This window comes from Meleagris gallopavo, chromosome 1 (genome assembly GCF_000146605.3).
Source record: "Meleagris gallopavo isolate NT-WF06-2002-E0010 breed Aviagen turkey brand Nicholas breeding stock chromosome 1, Turkey_5.1, whole genome shotgun sequence".
In the NCBI taxonomy this organism is placed as follows: domain Eukaryota; kingdom Metazoa; phylum Chordata; class Aves; order Galliformes; family Phasianidae; genus Meleagris; species Meleagris gallopavo.
In genome coordinates this window covers 11,495,859-11,514,799 of record NC_015011.2, presented here as the reverse complement: position 1 = coordinate 11,514,799, position 18,941 = coordinate 11,495,859, and the positions used below count along the sequence as shown (strand labels likewise).

General features: G+C 42.6%; 1 long non-coding RNA gene across 1 annotated transcript; it reads right to left on the bottom strand.

The window, feature by feature from the left end:
* Positions 1-5,254: 5,254 nt before the first annotated feature.
* On the bottom strand, positions 5,255-10,813 carry LOC109370826. Its single transcript, XR_004159342.1, has 2 exons — positions 6,942-10,813; positions 5,255-5,577 (listed from the first exon to the last, which is right to left on the bottom strand). It is a non-coding gene; the product is annotated as an uncharacterized LOC109370826 (long non-coding RNA).
* Between the last annotated feature and the right edge of the window lie 8,128 nt (positions 10,814-18,941).

The window sequence follows — 18,941 nt, the reverse complement described above, 5'->3', positions numbered from 1 at the left end:
ATCGCAGAACCACAGAATTGTAGGGGTTGGAAGGGACCTCTAGAGATCATCGACACCACCCCCCCTGCCAAAGCAGGTTCCCTACACCAGGTCGCACAGGTAGGCGTCCAGGCGAGACTTGAATATCTCCAGAGAAGGAGACTCCACAACCCCCCTGGGCAGCCTGTTCCAGTGCTCCGTCACCCTCACCGTGAAGAAGTTCTTACGCACATTTGTGCGAAACTTCCTATGCTGCAGCTGATGGCCGTTTCCCCTCGTCCTGTCTCCACGTACCACTGAAAAGAGACTGGCCTCACCGCTATGGCCGCCACACCTCAGATACTTATAAACCTGGATCAGGTCCCCTCTCAGTCTTCTTTTCTCAAGGCTAAACAGACCCAGTTCACTCAGCCTTTCTTCATAGGGGAGATGCTCCAGGCCCTTCACCATCTTTGTGGCCCTCGGCTGGACTCTTTCCAAGAGATCCCTGTCTTTTTTGTACTGGGGAGCCCAGAACTGGACACAGTACTCCAGATGAGGCCTTACCAGATGAGGCAGAGTAGAGGGGGAGGATCACCTCCCTCGACCTGCTGGCCACGCTCTTTTAATGCACCCCAGAATGCCATTGGCCTTTTTGGCCACGAGGGCACACTGGCTGGCTCATGGCCAACCTGTCGTCCACCAGGACGCCCAGGTCCCTCTCTGCAGAGCTCCTCTCCAGCAGCTCATCCCCCAGCCTGTATTGGTGCATGCAATTATTCCTCCCTAGGTGTAAGACCCTACACTTGCTTTTGTTGAACCTCATCCGGTTTCTTACTGCCCAGCTCTCCAGCCTGTCCAGGTCTCGCTGAATGGCAGCACAGCCTTCAGGCATGTCAGCCAATCCTCCCAACTTCGTATCATCAGCAAACTTGCTGAGGGTGTTGTTCTGTCTTTAGCCATATGTGGACAGCTTGCTTCAGGGACTACTTAGCACTAAACTTTTGTCTGTATTTAGGGTAACTTAAATCTTTTCTTCTGTGGCAGTGAGAGATAGAAGGTGAGAAGATCAGGTATCGTGGTAGGCATGAACTCTAGACTCATCAGTTTTGATTTGGGTCCTTGCATTTGAGTTTATATGTAATTTGTATAACCTGTATTGTTTGCTCATTGACCATATCAGCTTTGCTAACTCAGTGGTGTTTCTTGCAGGATCTCCTTCATACGGTATTTAAGAATGGGAAAGTAACGAAGTCATATTCATTTGATGAAGTAAGGCAAAATGCCAGGCTGAAGAACAGTGAACTAGAAACAGCGTCTCACTAAGTTTCATTCCACGTCTGTGTATGTGTGTAACAAGTATGTACTGCATAGCTACTGGATTTACTGTACAGATTTGTGTGTTTGTGTTTTATGACATTGTAGCCAAATTATTTGTTGGTTTATGGACATACTGCCCTATCTTTTGCCAGCCTTTAGAAAAGATAAAATCAGGAAATGGTACTTACATTGTAAAACATATTTAATGCTAAAGTGTGCTTTTTAGGGCCCTTTGCCAGTAGTGATTCAATCTGGTATTGATCTTTTCACAAATGAGACAGAGCTGAACTTTTTTATATATAACAGAATATCACAAAATGGATTTACATAAAATTATCATGATTGCTTTATGTTTATATTTAACTTGTATTTTTGTACAAACAAGATTGTGTAAAATATATTTAAAGTTTCAATAAGTAAGTCTTTCCAACTTTTCATGATTTTTATGAGCACAGACTTTCAAGAAAATATTTGGTGGGGGGGAAATCCATTGCCTTTTGTCCATTAATCAGCAAATAAAACACGGCCTTAAAGTTTGTTGTGACATTGTACCATTTGACGACTAAATCAGGACTTGTATCTCCTTAAGATCCTTTAGAATTGCTGACCTCACCGTTTCTTGTAGTTGTCTGTATTAGTTAATCTGCATCGAAGAAAGTTACTGTTCTTTTTAGAAGGTTTAGGTACTTACAGGCCTTGCTGGCACAGTAAGGTATGTAAATGGTATGCCAAATTTGAAAGGATTCTCTACTGCAACTTAACTTGCCAAGTCTATCCCGCTTGGCATATGCACCTCAATATTTTAATAGTAAAGTTTTTAAGAGATCTCCTCTTCCACTATAGAATATATGTGTAAAATATTGAAATATGGAAGCGGTGTATTTTAAAGTAATTACACTTCTGGGTTTATTTTTCATATACTGTAAGTGACATGACTTTAAAGCAGAATACTGGACTCGGTAGTGCACTTTTTTACTTTTTTGTATTTTTTTCATTGATTTGCCTTTTGTCAGACTGGATGTTAAATTGTAAAAAATGTTTAACTATTTTTGTTAACAACTTTAATAAAACTTTATGCTAGCCAAACTCCTACACGAATGGCAGAGCTGTTTCCCCTTCTCCCCCATCTCACTGGGGTGAGGAGGGGCTCTCATTTTGCAGAGGGTAACTGTAAGCAGTGTTTGAGAGACTTCTGAACTGTCTGCACTTGACTGTACGAGCTCTCTGCATATGCTTGATTTAAATATCTGCTGGAAAACAAAACTGTTGAGGATTTCATTTGAGAAGCTATGTAGTAACCTCTGAAATGTTAGTACTGTAGGCTGGCTCTTGCTACCGAAGGAATACCTCCCAAATTAAAAAAAAAAAAAAAAAGGCAAAAGCAAATGGCTGTATTTTAATGATCAACTATCGGTGACTTCACATACTGATATAATTAATTCTAATTAGGAAATGACGTTAAAGGAAAATGTTAGAGGTCCTCTGAAATCACTGAAGCCTACGAAAGTTATACAAAACATACATTTAAAGGAAGATTGAAAAGCCATACTTCATTGTTTTTATTCTCTCACTGAAAAGGGCCACATCAAAGCATTCAGAATCTCTCTAGGGTTTGTGGTTTAGATATTTATGCCCGGTCTCAATAGTTCTTGTTCATGAAAACTTGTTTTCCACTCTTAGTGTATGTAATTATACATTTAAGTGATGTATTGTTTCAAAAGTAGCGCTTTAGTAAAATTTGAAATGCTGACCTTTCACACTGAGGAACTACCTTCCCTTTGCTATTAGTGATACTGTTTGTATTTGGCCAAGAAGGGATTTAAATCTGGACTTAGTACCAATAGCAGGTAAATAGTACAGAGCCTATTTTACTCCTCCACACGTGTACTATTTTATGATGTACAGTTTAAAAAAAAGAAATGCTGCTTTCATTCTGTACCAATAAAAATTTTGATAACTATTAACTACCCATAACTGATATTTTTGTATTTGGGAACTGAGGATATGCTGTGGAAGCACTGTTTTCTTTTGTATCACAATGTGCATCAGTATTTGTTCAGTGTTGTCTAAAATGTAGCTTGCTCGTTGGAGTCTTAGATCAAATTCTGTGTGTGTGCACGTCACTCTTGGAAGTTGTCATGTCACTCATCTTGGTAGTTGCTGATTTATTTCAAAAGAGGGGACTTGGGGAGAAAAACACCCGGTGCTATTCAGACCCAAATATGTGTTTCTCTGTTTGATGGTTCGTCATTTGGGGCGTCAAGGAGTTGACAGAAGTTACTGCAGTGCTTAAACCATACAGTATCCTAATTCTTCCACATAAAAGCAAACAGCATGTTTAAGCTTGCTTTAAATTACTAGATTTGTAGTCATTGGTATATCTTAATTATCCCCATTTCATAATATAACACAGTATTTGTATTTAAAAATAGGAACTGGGAGTTTTGTGTTAATACCTTATTTGTAACCATATTTAGCAGAAGAAATGGATTTTATAAAACTATTTTTCTTGAGCTGCATGATTATGAAAAGATGTTTTTTTTCCTACTTTGAAGGATGGGAGGAGAGAATAGAAGAGTACTTAACTGTTTGGATTGCCAAAATCAAAACTAAGTTGAAACATTTTTTTTCCTGTAGGTTTTTACATTCCTTCTTAACCTGTTTAGTGAGAATAAATATTCCTCACTTAAATCCTCTGTTAAAGTAATTCTAATGTACTTGGCATCAAATACCAGTATGTAATACACATGGAAATAAAGTTTAGTTCTGGCAGTGAAAATGAGAGCCATTTGCCTGTGTCTTAAAGTTGTGATGTTGGGCATCAGACTTCATTCATGTGCTCTTTGTTGCCAAACAGATGGGAGCATGGCTGTGCTCTCACAGTCCGCTGTAGAAGAACTGATCTGACATCTGCTGTGCAGTCTGTGGTCAACTTTGCTCTAAAGAAGAGAAGGAAAACTGAACTCTCCTTCCTTTTCAGTATTTTTCTTGCAGAGTATGAGTGTATCTGTGGTTCAATATTGTGTGTGTTCTGCTTAAAGATCATAGAATCATAGAATGGCCTGGATTGAAAAGGATCTCAATGATCATCTAGTTTCAACCCCTTCTGCTATATGCAGGGTTGCCAGACCAGGCTGCCCAGAGCCACATCCAGCCTGGCCTTGAATGCCTCCACGGATGGGGAAGATGGAGCACCTGTGATTTGACTTGCTATAAGGTCTTATCCACTGTCTACGTTTCACGTAATTCTTCCTCAAATAAAGATTGATTATTTAGTTTTCACATGGCCATGTGAAAATGTTTTGGTATCTATCGGAAATATCGTCTCTTAGTGGAGAGAATAGCTCCAGACCCTTTGAATGGGATTTTCATAATTGGAAGTAATTGCACTTCTAGTTTCTACAAAACTTCAAATGACAAAATGTCCCTTAAATGCAATCTGTAATACGAGTGTGAAGATTATTTCTTTTTATTTGTTGCTTTTCCCTTCCCATTACACTGGAATACAGGAAAGGGCACCTACAGGGCAAGGGCCTTGCTGATATTTAATTAGTGGTAGTTGTATCTCTATGCAACACTGCATGCTTCTGCCTGTCCATGAGACTCCCAACAGCATCCTGTAGGCACGCACCTGCTTTGAAGCTTGTGAGCAGCTTAGTGCGTGGTGATCCCATTGGCTTAAATGTAACAGACAAAGGCAAGTTATGGGGAGAACACCATCGTGCCTCCTGAAGAACCTAGCCATCAGAAGTATAGAAACACTGACATTAAAGATGCTCTGTAAAGTCACGTTTAGTGAAAGCACAACTGTTCCACAGATACCATGTTCATTTTACCCTCTTTTTACTGATGGCACAGCCAGCCTTGTTAATGATTTAAAAACACCCTCTGCATTTATCTAAAATACTTCTTTTTGTGGGAAGAGACGAAAAACATGCAGCCGTAGAGCGCCTCCAAAAGTTCTTTTCCTGTAGTGTTTTTTTGCTGGTTTCGGCTGTAAGACGATGCAGAGCAATTCAAAGGATTTGGGAGTGAAGGCCATAGAATTCTTCTCAAGTAACATACTTTTAGCATTTCCTTACAGCTCTTTATCTGGGTACTCGTAACTGCTTTTTAAATACATTTTTTAAGCTTTTCAATTTATGGAAGTTTCCTAAATTCAGGACTGAACTTCTCTATCCCGCTTGTGGCTGGAGCGGGAGGGAAGAGCCATCACATCTCCAGCAATGCTTGTATTTCCTTCTCCTGCAAATCTTCCGAGGAGGAGGGCGGTAGCAGAACTTCATTGCTGGTTTACATCTGAGAAAAAAAGTCAGAACATTTGGGCTGTACAACTTTAGCAATTGGAATTGTAGCTGAAACAACTTGGTTTCTGGATCTCTACATGCAATTACACAAGCATACTTTAATTGGTCTGTATACTTAACTGTGTGCATTTTCTTATGTTTCTTTGATGAATACTGTGAGTTCTGATGATCCAGTTTTTGGCAGTTTGCTTGTGGTGTCCCTGTTCATTGCAGAGGAGTTGGACTACAAGACCCTTAAAGGTCCCCTTCCAACTCTACAGATTCTATGATTCTATGACAAGGAAACTTATTTTATGATGACTGAGTATTCCTATCACCAAAAGATTAATAAAAATATTACTCTCATGTCAGGTGAATTGAGAGAACTCTAAGCCTTGTAAGGCTTCCTTTCATTCTAAGAAAAAGTGAAGAATATCAGTCCTGAACTTCCTTCCCTTTTCTGCAAAAGGGAAAAGAGGAAAGCTGTTTTCCAAGAGTCACTGTGATGCAATTTCCTCAGCTGATTGAAGCGACAGCAGCAAGCACACTTCCCTTTCAGGGAGTTTTCCATGATTCAAAAGATGCTACCCTGGTTTATGCATAAGGAATTGAAGCTTGGTTTTTGGTGCCAGAAGGATGGCCTTTCCTGCAATTTAAGAGGATAAACTGTGGGTTAAATGGCTTTAGGTAGGGATATGTCCGTAAATCACAGAAGGGTCAGAGCTTGACAGCTAATCTCCCCCTGGTGAGGGTGCCTCCCTGTGATTTCTGTCTCAGCTGAGCTGGTTCAAGTCTATCCTATAATCTGCTGCAAAGCATTGAGGCCGTTCAACTGAAGCAGTGTGGCCGTGTCCCTGTGATAACAAAGCAGTGGTCTGTTAATGTGCACCAGTCTAACCTTAATCCATTTTTCAAGGCTTATAACAACTTGTTAAGCCAAATGCCAATGACAAACTTCATTAAAGCTGCCATTCATCCCATGCTGTCTTTTTTTGCAGCTTCACCTGCAGCACTGTTGCTTGAAGACCACTACCTGTTTTTATTGCATCAATAAATCTGCACAAAATAAAAGGAAGATTTCACCTCCATACAAAGTTTTGCAATCCTTACACCACATCTTCAGACCAAAGCAAATAGATTAACACAGTGAAAACAGAAAAGAAAGCTGTCCCTGTGCAGCCTTCCATGTCCTGACTTAGGGTCATGAACATGCTAATGAAGACCTGGGTTTACAAAGCTGAGAGTATTTGTTCTCTTGAAAACTATACATGCAATGTTGCCGTATGCCAAAACATACAGTTATAATCTTTATAGGGACTGCTAAAATGTAGCTGAATGCTCACTTAGCTTGATTTCTGCAGCTGCTTCTTAACTCACCCATCTCAGCCAGACTCCAGAGGCTTTGTACCCATAGCAGAACCCATCAGACAGTGAGGCTGCACTGCATGCAGAATAGCAAGGCAAAGTCCTCAAGTGTTCAGCGGTTGCAGTGCTGAGTCTTGTATCCACTGTGGAAGTACAGCACTATATGAAATGCGTGTCCTGCTGCCATCCTGATCCCTGGAGCAAAAAATAATTGCATTTTTGGTGGTCATTTGCTTCTACCTGTGGAAGAAAGAATGTTCATGTTCCATCTCTGATCAGTACAGCCTGTATGGAACTGGGGAAGATGTGGAAAGAGTTTTGTTAGTTTCTCCCATGCTACGAGGGGATCCAGCCCAAAGGCACTTTGACACATACAGTCACTGAGTATATGGTAAACCAGCATGAGAAGAGCATGGAAGTGACTTTGCAGGTTGTGATATGATTGCAAATAATAATTCCCTCCCCAGTCAATCAATTATGCACAACGACGATCATTCAGGTGATTGTTATACTTCAGGAAAGGCAAGGCTATTGAGATGTGTGTAGGCTAAGGCAGCCTCTAATTCACTTCCCTCTAGCTCCTTAAACACCTGGAATTAGGAAAGAGAATGAAATGCACTTCCACCAAGCAGTCATGTGCCATTTTCCTAAAACACTATCTTTGATAAATCTTTCATCTAAATAAGAAAGACTGACACTAGGTATTCTGCCTTGCCATCTGAAGCTGTGCTTATTAGAGATTGCTGTAGCTCATGTGGCTACCTCCATGGTGAGCTCCAGGCCTCAAGCAGCTGAAGTGGTGTGAGCCACAGACAGCAAACCAAAAAAGCCAGGATGGTGCTCATACTGATACCACCAGTGAAACATGAAGTGCCATCTTCCATTTCTCCACTGCCCCTTGTTTGCAGGTCATTTTTTTTCCAAGCCGCAGGAAACACTGTGTTTAGTAACTTATCAATGATCTATTCTTTTCTGAATTTGAATTTCTCTCCTTAAATCCATGTGTTTCAGCACCTGAAACAATCCATGATAATTACACAACTGAACACTGTGTTAAGAGCTGGTACTTTTGTTTGTTCTGAATCTGCCAACTGCTACTTTCTTGTGCCATCTAATTCTTCCCTTTGGAAAAGGAAAGGACGTTTCACCCATCCGCACCATCCAGGCATATATAGATCTGTGCTGTAGTCCCACTCCAGGCTGAAGTGTCCCAACTCACATAGTTATTCTTTGTACGAAGCTCTTCACTGCTCTGTATTTTTCTTGTCTCTCTCTAAACCATTTCTGACAGAAATCCAAGTGGCTTTAAGTTCAGTGTTACGGTCTCTGCTTTTTTGTAGCACTTGAATTGCTCAGGTTTTTGTTTGTTTGTTTGTTTGCTTGTTTTTAGTGCTCGTTAGCTCTGTACTGACATTTTAATAACACCATATTTTTAACTCCAGGATTTTGTGTTTAACTGGTAGTAGATGACTCACAATGTATCATTTCATATGTAAAGTAGGATTATGTCTTATGCCCATCAGTTTATGTTTATCTACAGTGGATTTCATTTCCAAATTTAATTTGCAGTCACAACATTTCATAAGATCCTTTTGCAATTTTTCCCAATTGGTACACATCTTTATTACCTCAAATAACTCAGCAACTCCAGCATCTCCTACTTACTCATCCTTCTCCAGACTGTTTCATAACATGTAGAGCACCATGAGTTACAGCACAGATCATTAAGAAACTCCGCTTCTGTCTGTGAAAGCTGAGTACTTTTTCTATTCTATTTCCTATCTTTGGATCCACAGACCTCCCCTCATTTTACAAAACTTCTTAGCTTCTTAGTTTTGGGCCCCTCAGTACATGAAAGCCCTGTAACGTGTTCAAAGAAGGGCAAAAAAGCTGGTGAGGGGTCTGGATCACAGGTCTGAGGGGCTGAGGGAACTAGGATTATTTAGTCTGGAGTGTGCTCAGGAGACACCTTATTGCTCTCTACAACTACCTGAAGGGAGGATTTGGGTGGGGGGGGGGGGAAGGGTTTGACCCCTTCTCCTGTCTAACTATTAATAGGACAAGAGGGAATGGGCTCAAGTTGCACCAGGGGAGTTCAAACTGAATATTAGGAAAAATTTCTCAGAAAGATTGGTGAGGCACTGGCACAGGCTGTCCAGGGAGGTGGAGGAGTCACCGTGTTCAAGAAACCTTAGATATTGTACTGAGGGATGTGATTTAGTGGGGAAATATTGGTAGGTGGACAGCTGGATAATCTTAGAGGTCTTTTCCAACCTTGGTGATTCTATGATCCTTTAAAGATGTCTGGTAAGAAATCTTGTGGTATGCCTTTTGGAATTAAAGTATAAGTTATACTATAGGATCTCCCTTACCACACACCTGTTGATTCTTTCAGAGAACTGACTTCCTCTTGAAATATTGCGTGACGTCATCCCAGTAACTTCCTTCCCACCATTACAGTTTCAAAGTTGAGTTTGTCCAACTTCAAACCACTTGGCCTTTCTATGCCTTGATAGCCCTTGAATATTTGGAAAATCAAGCTTCAGAAAGTTCAGGGAATTTGTGAAACCGATCCTTGTTCTTCTGCTATCTTTGCTATATTAGAATAAACTTCTCAGTAGTAAATGGCAACATTCTGGTAAAATTCTGTGGTTTTATTTATACGGCAGCAGTCACCTATTTCAGCAGAGTCCTTTGGGACAAGAGAATCTTTCTTTTATGCATACAGACTGTATGGAGATCACTGATGTATAACTGTATATATGTATATATCACACACAGATATGCAAATCTCTCATTATTTGAAGAGATGGGTGCATATAGATTCATAAATATTCTATAATAGAAGGAAATTTCTATAAAGACTAAAGACATTCTAACAGTGATCTTTCATGTGCTGTGATCTTTCACAAACATGAAAAGGGATCCATCCTTGCCCCATTTCTTCCTGGTAGCTTCATTTTGTACACGAAGAGTTGTGTAATCATCCTTTTTGGCTGCCACCTGACTGGCAGCTTATGCTGAAGTGATCATCTATGATTACACTTAAATCTGTCTCTGAATTCTTGCTTGCCAAGACAGTCCGTATGTCTGCCTCTGGTGTTGCATAAGTTGGAATTTAGCTACCTGCCAGTGGGTGCCATGGGACTGTGGCCAGGCAAGGCAGCTTTGCGTAACAGTAACCCATCTTTCTCCCTCTCCACTACCTCCCTGTTCCCATTTCTTCCACAGCTTTTGCCAGCAGAAGTTTTAGGTCATTGTCTAGTTCACTGATAAACCGAACTGTAGCAAAAAGATGCCAACCTTCTGGCATTTCTGATAAAGTGGCCATGCTTGTTGATGATCTCCAGTGATCGATATGTGAATCAGTGATGAGATATCAGTGAAAGAACCTTTTTTTAACCCATTATAGTTAACTCTCTGGTAACTCCATACTGCACAAGTTTTTTAAAACCAAACACAGTACTTTCTTAATGCGCTGGAGAAATTAACATTATATCATGATGGTTTTTGTTATTCTACAGATATGCACTCCCAATATTAAAAAGACAATAGCTTTCAGACCCACGCTCTATTAATTCCCTTTGTCACTACTGGCCATTAAAGTGCTCTGAACTGGAAGGATACAGATGATATTCTCCTTTTAGGATCTCCTTCTCCATTTAGCTTTGAGCAGGAAGTGCTGCTGGCCAAATCCTTGTTTCTGCTGCAATTCCTAATTATGAAAGGAAATACCTTTAGATAAAGAACGTGCTGAAAATATTTGGCAGTCTTAGTTCACTCGATAATGTCACATGGGAAGAGGAGACCACAACCATGGGGCTGTCCTGCCCAGCATAGCACTGACCTGGCAGCTTCTCACCCTAGGCAAATGCCTGCCTTGGATCAACTTTGCCAAGCCAGAAGACCAGGGCCCCAGATAGACTAAAGGGGGTCCTGGACATGGGCTGCTCAATCACCAGGAATTTTATTCTTCTGCAGAAGGGCTCGAACACCCACTACAGCCCCATTGTGCATCTCCCTGGAGGCTGTGAAATCCCTGACAAGCTCTTGCTTTGAGCAGTTTCCAACTGTGCAGGCCCTGCCATGCTGTCCTGCCAGGCCCTGAGCTCCAGCAGCGTATAGGCAGCAGTGGGCAGATCTGGAGCCAGAGTGCCACAGTACCACTGTGACATTGGCACTGCCAGAGTGAGTGTATGGCTGACACCAGGGTGAAATTCAAGGTGGTGAATTAGATCCATCCCAGGTGTGGAAACCTCCTGCTCATTAGGTGTGAGCAGGGAAAGGAAATCATCTAGCATAACATGTCCCACCATGCCAAGCTGCCTTGGCAAGGTGCATTTGTGTTTGTAGCCGAGCTCCCTCTGCTTGCACCTAGAAAAGCCAGAGGAGTCCTGCACAGCATGCTTTTGCCACTGACATTTCAGCTTCCAAGCTGGGGACCAATATAAGCAAGGAGCTAGCTCCACAGTGACTCCTCTCCCACCCCCAGCCATGCAAAAGTTCATGAGGCCCTTAAGCAGCATCAGGCTGCTGGCCAACACTATTGCCCCCATAGGTGTTTTATAGGAATTACGTCCTCTGGGGAGACACCGGCCATCTCAGATCTGTGTGTGAGGTTTCTCTGTGCTGCTGGAGCAGGATTGCAACAAGGATACCTCTGGGTGAAAGTTGTGGCCCATGTGAGATGTGCCCACCTCACTCCCTGCACTGCCTTCTGCATAAGGGCCTCTGTAGCAGGCTCAGAGTGAGCTCAGTGCTGCTTAGGAAAGGACAGAGGCAACACCAGAAAGGAAAAATTATTCCAGAAGTGCCAGAATCCAGGATTCTGTGATGCTTTCTTCTGTCACTTGAATAATAAACCAGCAGACCACAGTGTTTGTAACTAGAGTCTTTTCCATATTTTTAGCAACTGATCTATGAGATCATTTTGCTATTTTCAGTTGTTTGTGACTTGGAACTTTCTGCTGGGAACATGCTGAGTGGGGAGGAGTGCACACATACCCTGCACTGCCAGCGAGGGTCTGAAGAGTGCCTGAAAAACGGGGCTCCCTTATGAGCCTCAGCAAACAGAGCACCACCAGCTGCTTTGGAAATACCCTCAAGGTTGCTCCTCCATGACAGAGAAGAATAAGCATGGAGCTAGGGGAAGTCCAGTCTCTGTGAGACTGAACTGATCGCTCCATCTGTCAGTCTATCCATCTGGAAGCCAATTCCTGTGCCCCATTTGCAAGCAAGAAGCTTCTTGCTTCAAGCAAAGAATGTAATTCCCCCACACATCATTAGGTGATGCATGGGTTTTGGTGTGAAGCATTCCAAGGCAGATCACGTTCTGTGCATTTTACATGAGCCCAGGTGTTAAGAAAGCACTTGAAAGCACTGCACACTCCTGTGGCTGCCCAAGCGCAGAGCCCTGGGCAAAGCTCCAGGTGCCCCAGCCCAGGTACCAACACCTTAAGCTACTTAAATACTTTTTCAACAGCACTTCAAATGTATGAAGGGTCTCAATGTGCATTTTTTGCTACCAAAAATGTGCTTACCTGTTTTTACTTCCTTTCCCATTAGAGAAGATTAGAAGAAAATACGAACTTTCTCCAAAAAAAAACAAACTGACCTTTTGACTGTTACGAAAGCCTTTATACAATGATTTGGGCAAAAAGAGCTGGAATTTCTCCTGTGAAGCATATTTTTCCTTAAAAAATGCCAGTTTGTTACAGAACTGCTGGCAGAAAGGCTTGGTTTCAATGAATCTGCCCATTTGGTGCACTGTTAGATAAGTTCTGAGACTGCAGAATTGAGCTGAGTTCGTCAGCACAACTTTTCAGATAGAAACTTTATTCACAGCTACAGTTAAAAGAAAACTGAACAAGTAAAAGTGGTAAAGGGATCTGAAATAAAAATGAGGTATTTTTTCATGATTTAAAACAAAAATGTTTAAACTGACAGAAGCCAAAAGTTTTGTTATTTTTGCTTTTGGGGAGCAGAAAAAAGGTTTGTAAGCAGCCTTAGGAGGAGAGTGGGGACCAGAAAGGAGACTGCATCCTGAGGTGTGCAGAAAGCTGCCAAAAGTGAGCAGCAGTGGTACTTTCCAGTACATTGAAGCAAAAATAAAAGATATCAGGCAGTCCTTCTGCCTTAATATTTCCTCCGCAGCTGGAAGGTGGGACACAGCCACCGGATGGTTTGTCTAAGCCTACGTGGCATGGGGAGGATGGGTGAGATGTTGGCTTGCTCTTGTTTGTCCCTGTTACACCGATCTGCTGCTGTTCGATGGTTTTGTTTTGTTTCCTTTGAATAATGCAGCTTCAGGTGAAGCATTTCTGGCTCTCTCCCCTTCCACAAAAGACAAATGAAAGAAAAAAAAATGCTTTACCCTGAAGACGTCTTGTTCCGCTAAAAAGTTAGAAGGCTTAGTACAGTTTTCCTACTGATTTTTATCCCCCCAAAGGATATGAGCTGGGCTAAAACTAGTGCCAGGTTCAGTCAAAATCCTGCCCTCTGCTAAAAAGTATTCTTTTCCAGGAAATATGATGGGGATGACTGACGGGCAGAGGAAACCAAAGGAAATCATTAAAGATGAGTAAACTGTCTTTCCTTTCTTTTCACCCTCCACTTTCAACACCAGAGAAAGATTTGAGAAAACACACAAAGCCAATTACATTCATTCCAATTTTGGACCAAAAAACTGTTTTTTAAAAGGAGGAAAAAAAAAAAAAAGGACCTCACCCTGGAATAACACCTTCCAGAGTCTGCAATGGAGAGGTGCTAAATGCACTGCCCAGCTGTGTGAAATGACGCTGCCTTTGGACTTCTGCCTCATGGCACACCGAAGGCATGACACAAAAGCTCATTGCTGATACCTTCTATCACGAACTTGAACTCACCCTGCAGGAGCCACAAAGCTCCCAGGACAATCAATCTGCTATAAAAACACTAGACCCAACCCAGCAGCTCTGGGGCTGACCTGATTAGTTCCCTCAGCTTTACAGTGCTCAGCTGTGACAGGTACTCTGTCTCATACTTGGCTTTGCCTTTCAGTTGGAATCCCTTGGGTTTTGTCTGGTTGGTTGTTGTTGTTACTGGTGGTTTTGCAAGCCTACTCTTATTAGGTCTACAAATGTGAAATATTTTGTAACTCTGTAAAAGTCATCCTTTAACTCATTCAGGTGGTATAGGAAGATGAAGACCACTGGATGGATAAGGAATTGGCCTGATGGTAACACCCAAAGAGTTGTAGTCAATGGCTTGATGTCCCAGTGGAAACCAGTGACAAGTGGTGCTCTTTGGGGGTCAGTACTGAACCAACACTGTTTAACATCTTTGTTGGTAACACAGACAGTGGGCTGAGCACACTCTCAGCAAGATTGCTGGATGGAACCCAGGTGTGTGGTGTGGTCAACATGCTGGCATTTGTCAGCAGTTAGTTTGAGCTGGGTGGACATGTGCTTCTCCTGCAGGAGACACGCATCTCCCAACCCACACAGACACTGGCTATGACCTGCCTTGTCCACAGGGGATGCAGGCAGGTTTATCACAGCTGGGCTGAGCACTGAGATGCCTGAGCATGGTCCCATGCCAGCCCAGCTCTACTGCAGGAGCTGCATTTGCCATAAACCTGAGACAAAGTGAAAATCTCAGTCTTCATTTAATTTAAAAAAAAAAAAAAGTGTATCCCTCATGGTTAAAAATGAGTTTCTGATTGTTCTAGAAGAAGAAATAAAAAATAAAAGTGTTTCACTTAAACTACATTGATTTTAAATTACTCATATTTTGAGTTGGTACAGATTCACACTAGGGAACTCAGCACAAGAGAGAATACTACCACTGAAAGGCTGGGGCTGGAAGGCTGCTTCTGAGCTTCTGCTCCAGGAAGGTCCATGGGAGATCAGGACAGGGTGCCCAGCCCACTGTTCTCCTGGGCCTTAAAACCTCCAGGGTGGCCGTGCCCAGCTCGGGTCTCATACAGATCTCTGTACAACAGACATAGACTCCTTTGAGTCAGTAGATGCACACTGATGCAGTCCCCTGTATGCTATTTCACAAAATCCCCAGCTTTTTGGTGTAGGTCTGCTCTTCCACACATTTTTAAGAAGGTGGATTGACCTGAGACTGCAAATACACCAACCAAGCTGAATTGTTTGCAGGCAAAACGCAGAACTCAGGCTCATGATGACAACTGGAAATGTTACCGGGACAAAGCATAGCATCTGGAAAGAAAACCTCTGTGGGTGCGCATGAGGCTATTGAGCTGTTTTGATGGGGAGTATTGATTTTCCTCTGCCGTCAACTGCTGCCACACAACCTCGCAAATACTCCCTACTTCGACTTTGTTGGAAAGTTCAAATTTGCCTGTGGTGCTGGAAAAAAGGCTGATGAAACACTAGTTCTTTTTTACTGGTCTTTCTTAGGCAACACAGCGAGAGAAAATTGCAAGGGAAGAAGAATCAAGATGAGGTTTGCCAATGGGCTGAGCAAAGAGCACACAGCATCTTCTCAGAGGAAGCACAGAGACTGCAGTGAAAGCTACAGCAGAGCGCACTCCGGTGCCACGAAATCCTAAGTGTTCCCTCATGAAATGACATGAGAAGATTTTTTGGTCATCAAAAACTGTTACCCTCTCTCCCAAGGTGCTGCAGAAGTTAAGAGTGCAAGCAGCTGCCATCAAGTGACAAGACAATAAATCTCTGTCTCAAGGGCAATGGGAATGAAACCACCTCAAGTATTATTGGAAAATCCCTCCTTGTTCCTTACTGTGTTCAACCAAACGATTAAATCACAATTTTTCCCCACTCAGAGCTGTGCATCTTGTAGATAAAGGATGACAAATGTACTACCATCCACCTCTGACAGTTTGCATGGCTGATGCTCTGTGCCCAAGGGCTGCAGAAAACTACCTTGCAGAGGAGGCAATGGCTCATCCTTACAGGAATCGGGCCCTATTTTGGTTGAACTTGCTTTTTATTTTTCACCTAGGGAAGATCCAACATCAACATTGCTGTCATAGCAGCAGCACAAGGAAATAAGTGATTTCCTGTCTGAACTTGTTCCACCGCTCTGCATTTTATTTTTGTGCAAAACCACAGCTGAGTGTATCATCCCACCTTGCACTGAGACACTTCACCCCATCTTCTGTCATGGGAAGGACAAGGGGGGAAACATTACAGAAGCAAAACTGTGTCCCAAATGCCTTCTTTCTGGTTGCTCCAAATGCCTTTCCCAGAAACATGCTGTCATGGCAGTCTTCTGGTGCCCTGGATTAGCTGAGGGCCCTTGTTGCAGCATATGCCCCTTCCTCCTGGAGCAGTCAATGGAAATGGGAACAAGAAATCCAACCCTCAGCTTATTCTTCAACCAGATTGCTCCAGAACCTAGAACATGATGAAGCCCTCTAGTGGTGGTGCAAATAGCGGAGAAAAACAACAAAACCTACTGACATTCCTCTCCTTGCTTTTTTTTCCTTAATAATAACAATAACAATTTCAGTAAGATAAAAGAACATATCCCAAGAGAGATATGATCTCTTTGTGTGTGTTTTGTTATTGATGTCTACGAGAGGGTTATTGGCAAGGGCATTTGAGTGTCCCAACCTCAGACAGAAATACAGAAAATGTACTGCCAGTTGATTGCAAAACTCACAGTCACCACCTGCTCCCTCACAAGCCTTTGCACAAGCTCTGGCCCCAAGCCATGTGCCCTTGCACCGGCTGGAGCAGGAAGCAGTGCCTGAATGCAATGTAACCTCCCCAGCCCACCACAGCTCTCCTGGTGACAAAGTCATGAATGGCTCTGCAGCTCTGGGGGCTCTGCTGCCTCCATCTGCCTCAAGCTCCTGGCCAGCACTCTGCATTGTTAGAGTGCTGAAGACAATTACCATACAAAAGACTGATTTTCTTAATAGGGCAGCTGAAATAAGCACTTTTTATTTACACACAACTGAAATATTCTGTTGGATCCAAAATATCACGTTTTGTGCCTGATGACCTTTTAATCTATTCTCATTATCAAATTAGGAAAATTTCAGATAAAATCTGCTTTGAAAATAATAAAAAAAAAACCTACAACATTTTATTTGAAAATATGCTAAAATGATTTTTTTATTTCTATACATGTATGTAACATATATGTAACATATTCATCAAAACCTTTCATCTCATCTCTTTTTCTCTGTGTATGTATTGTACAGTTACCTTCATCCAAAAGTTACTTTCTGAATTTGGTATGATTTCTGATCCATGGAATAGAGAGTTGGAGAGAATGCCACCTAACTAAACAAAACAAAAAAAAAGGAAAAAAAAGGAGAAAAAAGGCACAAACCCTTTTCCAGTTCTGAGATTTTACTTCCACTCATTTCAGCAGTCACTAGCAGAGATGTTGGGTCTTCTGAATGTACCCTGAATGAAATTCAATCCAGTCTTGAGGTCAATGCGAATGTCAGCCCAGCCTATGCGTAGAGGTCCTACTTGAGAGGTATGTGATCCATTGGCCTGTGCTGGTTCATCACACAGGGCTGAATGTGACCTTTAGATCACACCTCCAGCTCATTTGCCCCCTTGTACATTATCTTTGGGACATTAATCACAGCAGGACAAGCTCTCCAGGGAAATGCTGCAGTGCAGCCAACAGGCTGATTGCTAGTCCCATGGCATGCAATGTGATCCTTAGTCCCCAACTTCTGGAGTCATATGATTATACGAGGATCTCAGCTTCCACTACAATGAAAAGAAAGTTTCTAGCCATTGAGAGACTGCAAAGAAAAGCTGGCGAATGCCACCTCCTAAAGGTAAAGGATCAGAAGACAAATGGAAAGGAAGCTCAGCTGTATCTGATTTTTAAGTCAACTGCATGGCTTGAAAGCTGGATGGTTTTGAGGACTAACAATTGAGGTTTTAGTACTTTAAAAGAGAAATAATGCCATGAAATTCTTGCAGAAAATTGTTTTTCCTTCTTCTCTCCCTGCCCTTATTCCTTCTAAGGCTCGAGACAGTTGCTCACTCTATTTGATGCTTCTCAGCCTGAAGATGCCATTGGAGAAGGATGCTCTTAGCAGTCAGATGGAGTGTGAGTACTGGGAATTTTCCAGGGTTACAAAATGTTTTCCTTGCATCTGCCAAAACTAACGGCAGCCGTTGCTGAACACGTGTCACTGGAAAATCACAAGCAGGCTGGCTGCCAACTGCGCAGAGCTCTTTGGACAGAGGCTTGTCAGGGTCTTGTGAATGTGAAAGGACACAGCCGTGTGTGAGCTGGGCAGGCAGCGCCGCAGGCTGGCTGTGGGCACAGGCGGCTCATGGCTGCACTCTCAGCCAGCAGGCCTGGGGCCGAGCCAGCACTGCCATCAGAACCTTGCTGCCAGTCCTTGGCCTCTGTGTTGAAGTGAGCCTTGTGTGATGATGCTACACTTGCCGTCAGATGAGCACATTCATTTTTTAATGGAGAGGTCTAAGTGGAAGCAAAGTAGCCAGACAGAAACAAGCAATGAGCAGCTAATGGTTCACTGACATGCTATCACAGTTCAGCTGTAGCATCTTCCACGGCCCTTGAGTCTTCTTCCAAGCCATCAAACCTTTCTCACTCAGCGATTAGCATGTGCCAAAAAAGAGATTTAAAGGAAAGCTGATGAGGAATTTATCTACTGTGAGCAGGTGAAGAGGAGTGTTACCATGTGGAGAACTTTAGATTTATACTTTCCTATGTAAGACATGAACAAAAATTAATCAGAGACATCGAAGCACTGTCCATGTTTGGTCAGTCCTGGGGTCTGTTCTCCCACAGTGCACCGAAGCAGTAGGAAGCCTCCATGTGCCATGGAAGGGTTTCTCCCAGCCTTGAGTGTGTTGTGACACAGGAGATGCTGTGTGTGGTTTTGATCACCACCATATAAGAAGGACATAAAACTCTTAGAGAGCATCCAAAGGAGGGCACCAAAGATGGGAAAGTGTCTGGAGGGCAAGGTGTGTGAGGAGTGGCTGAGGTCCCTGTGTTTGCTCAGCCCAGAGCAGAGGAGCTGAGGGG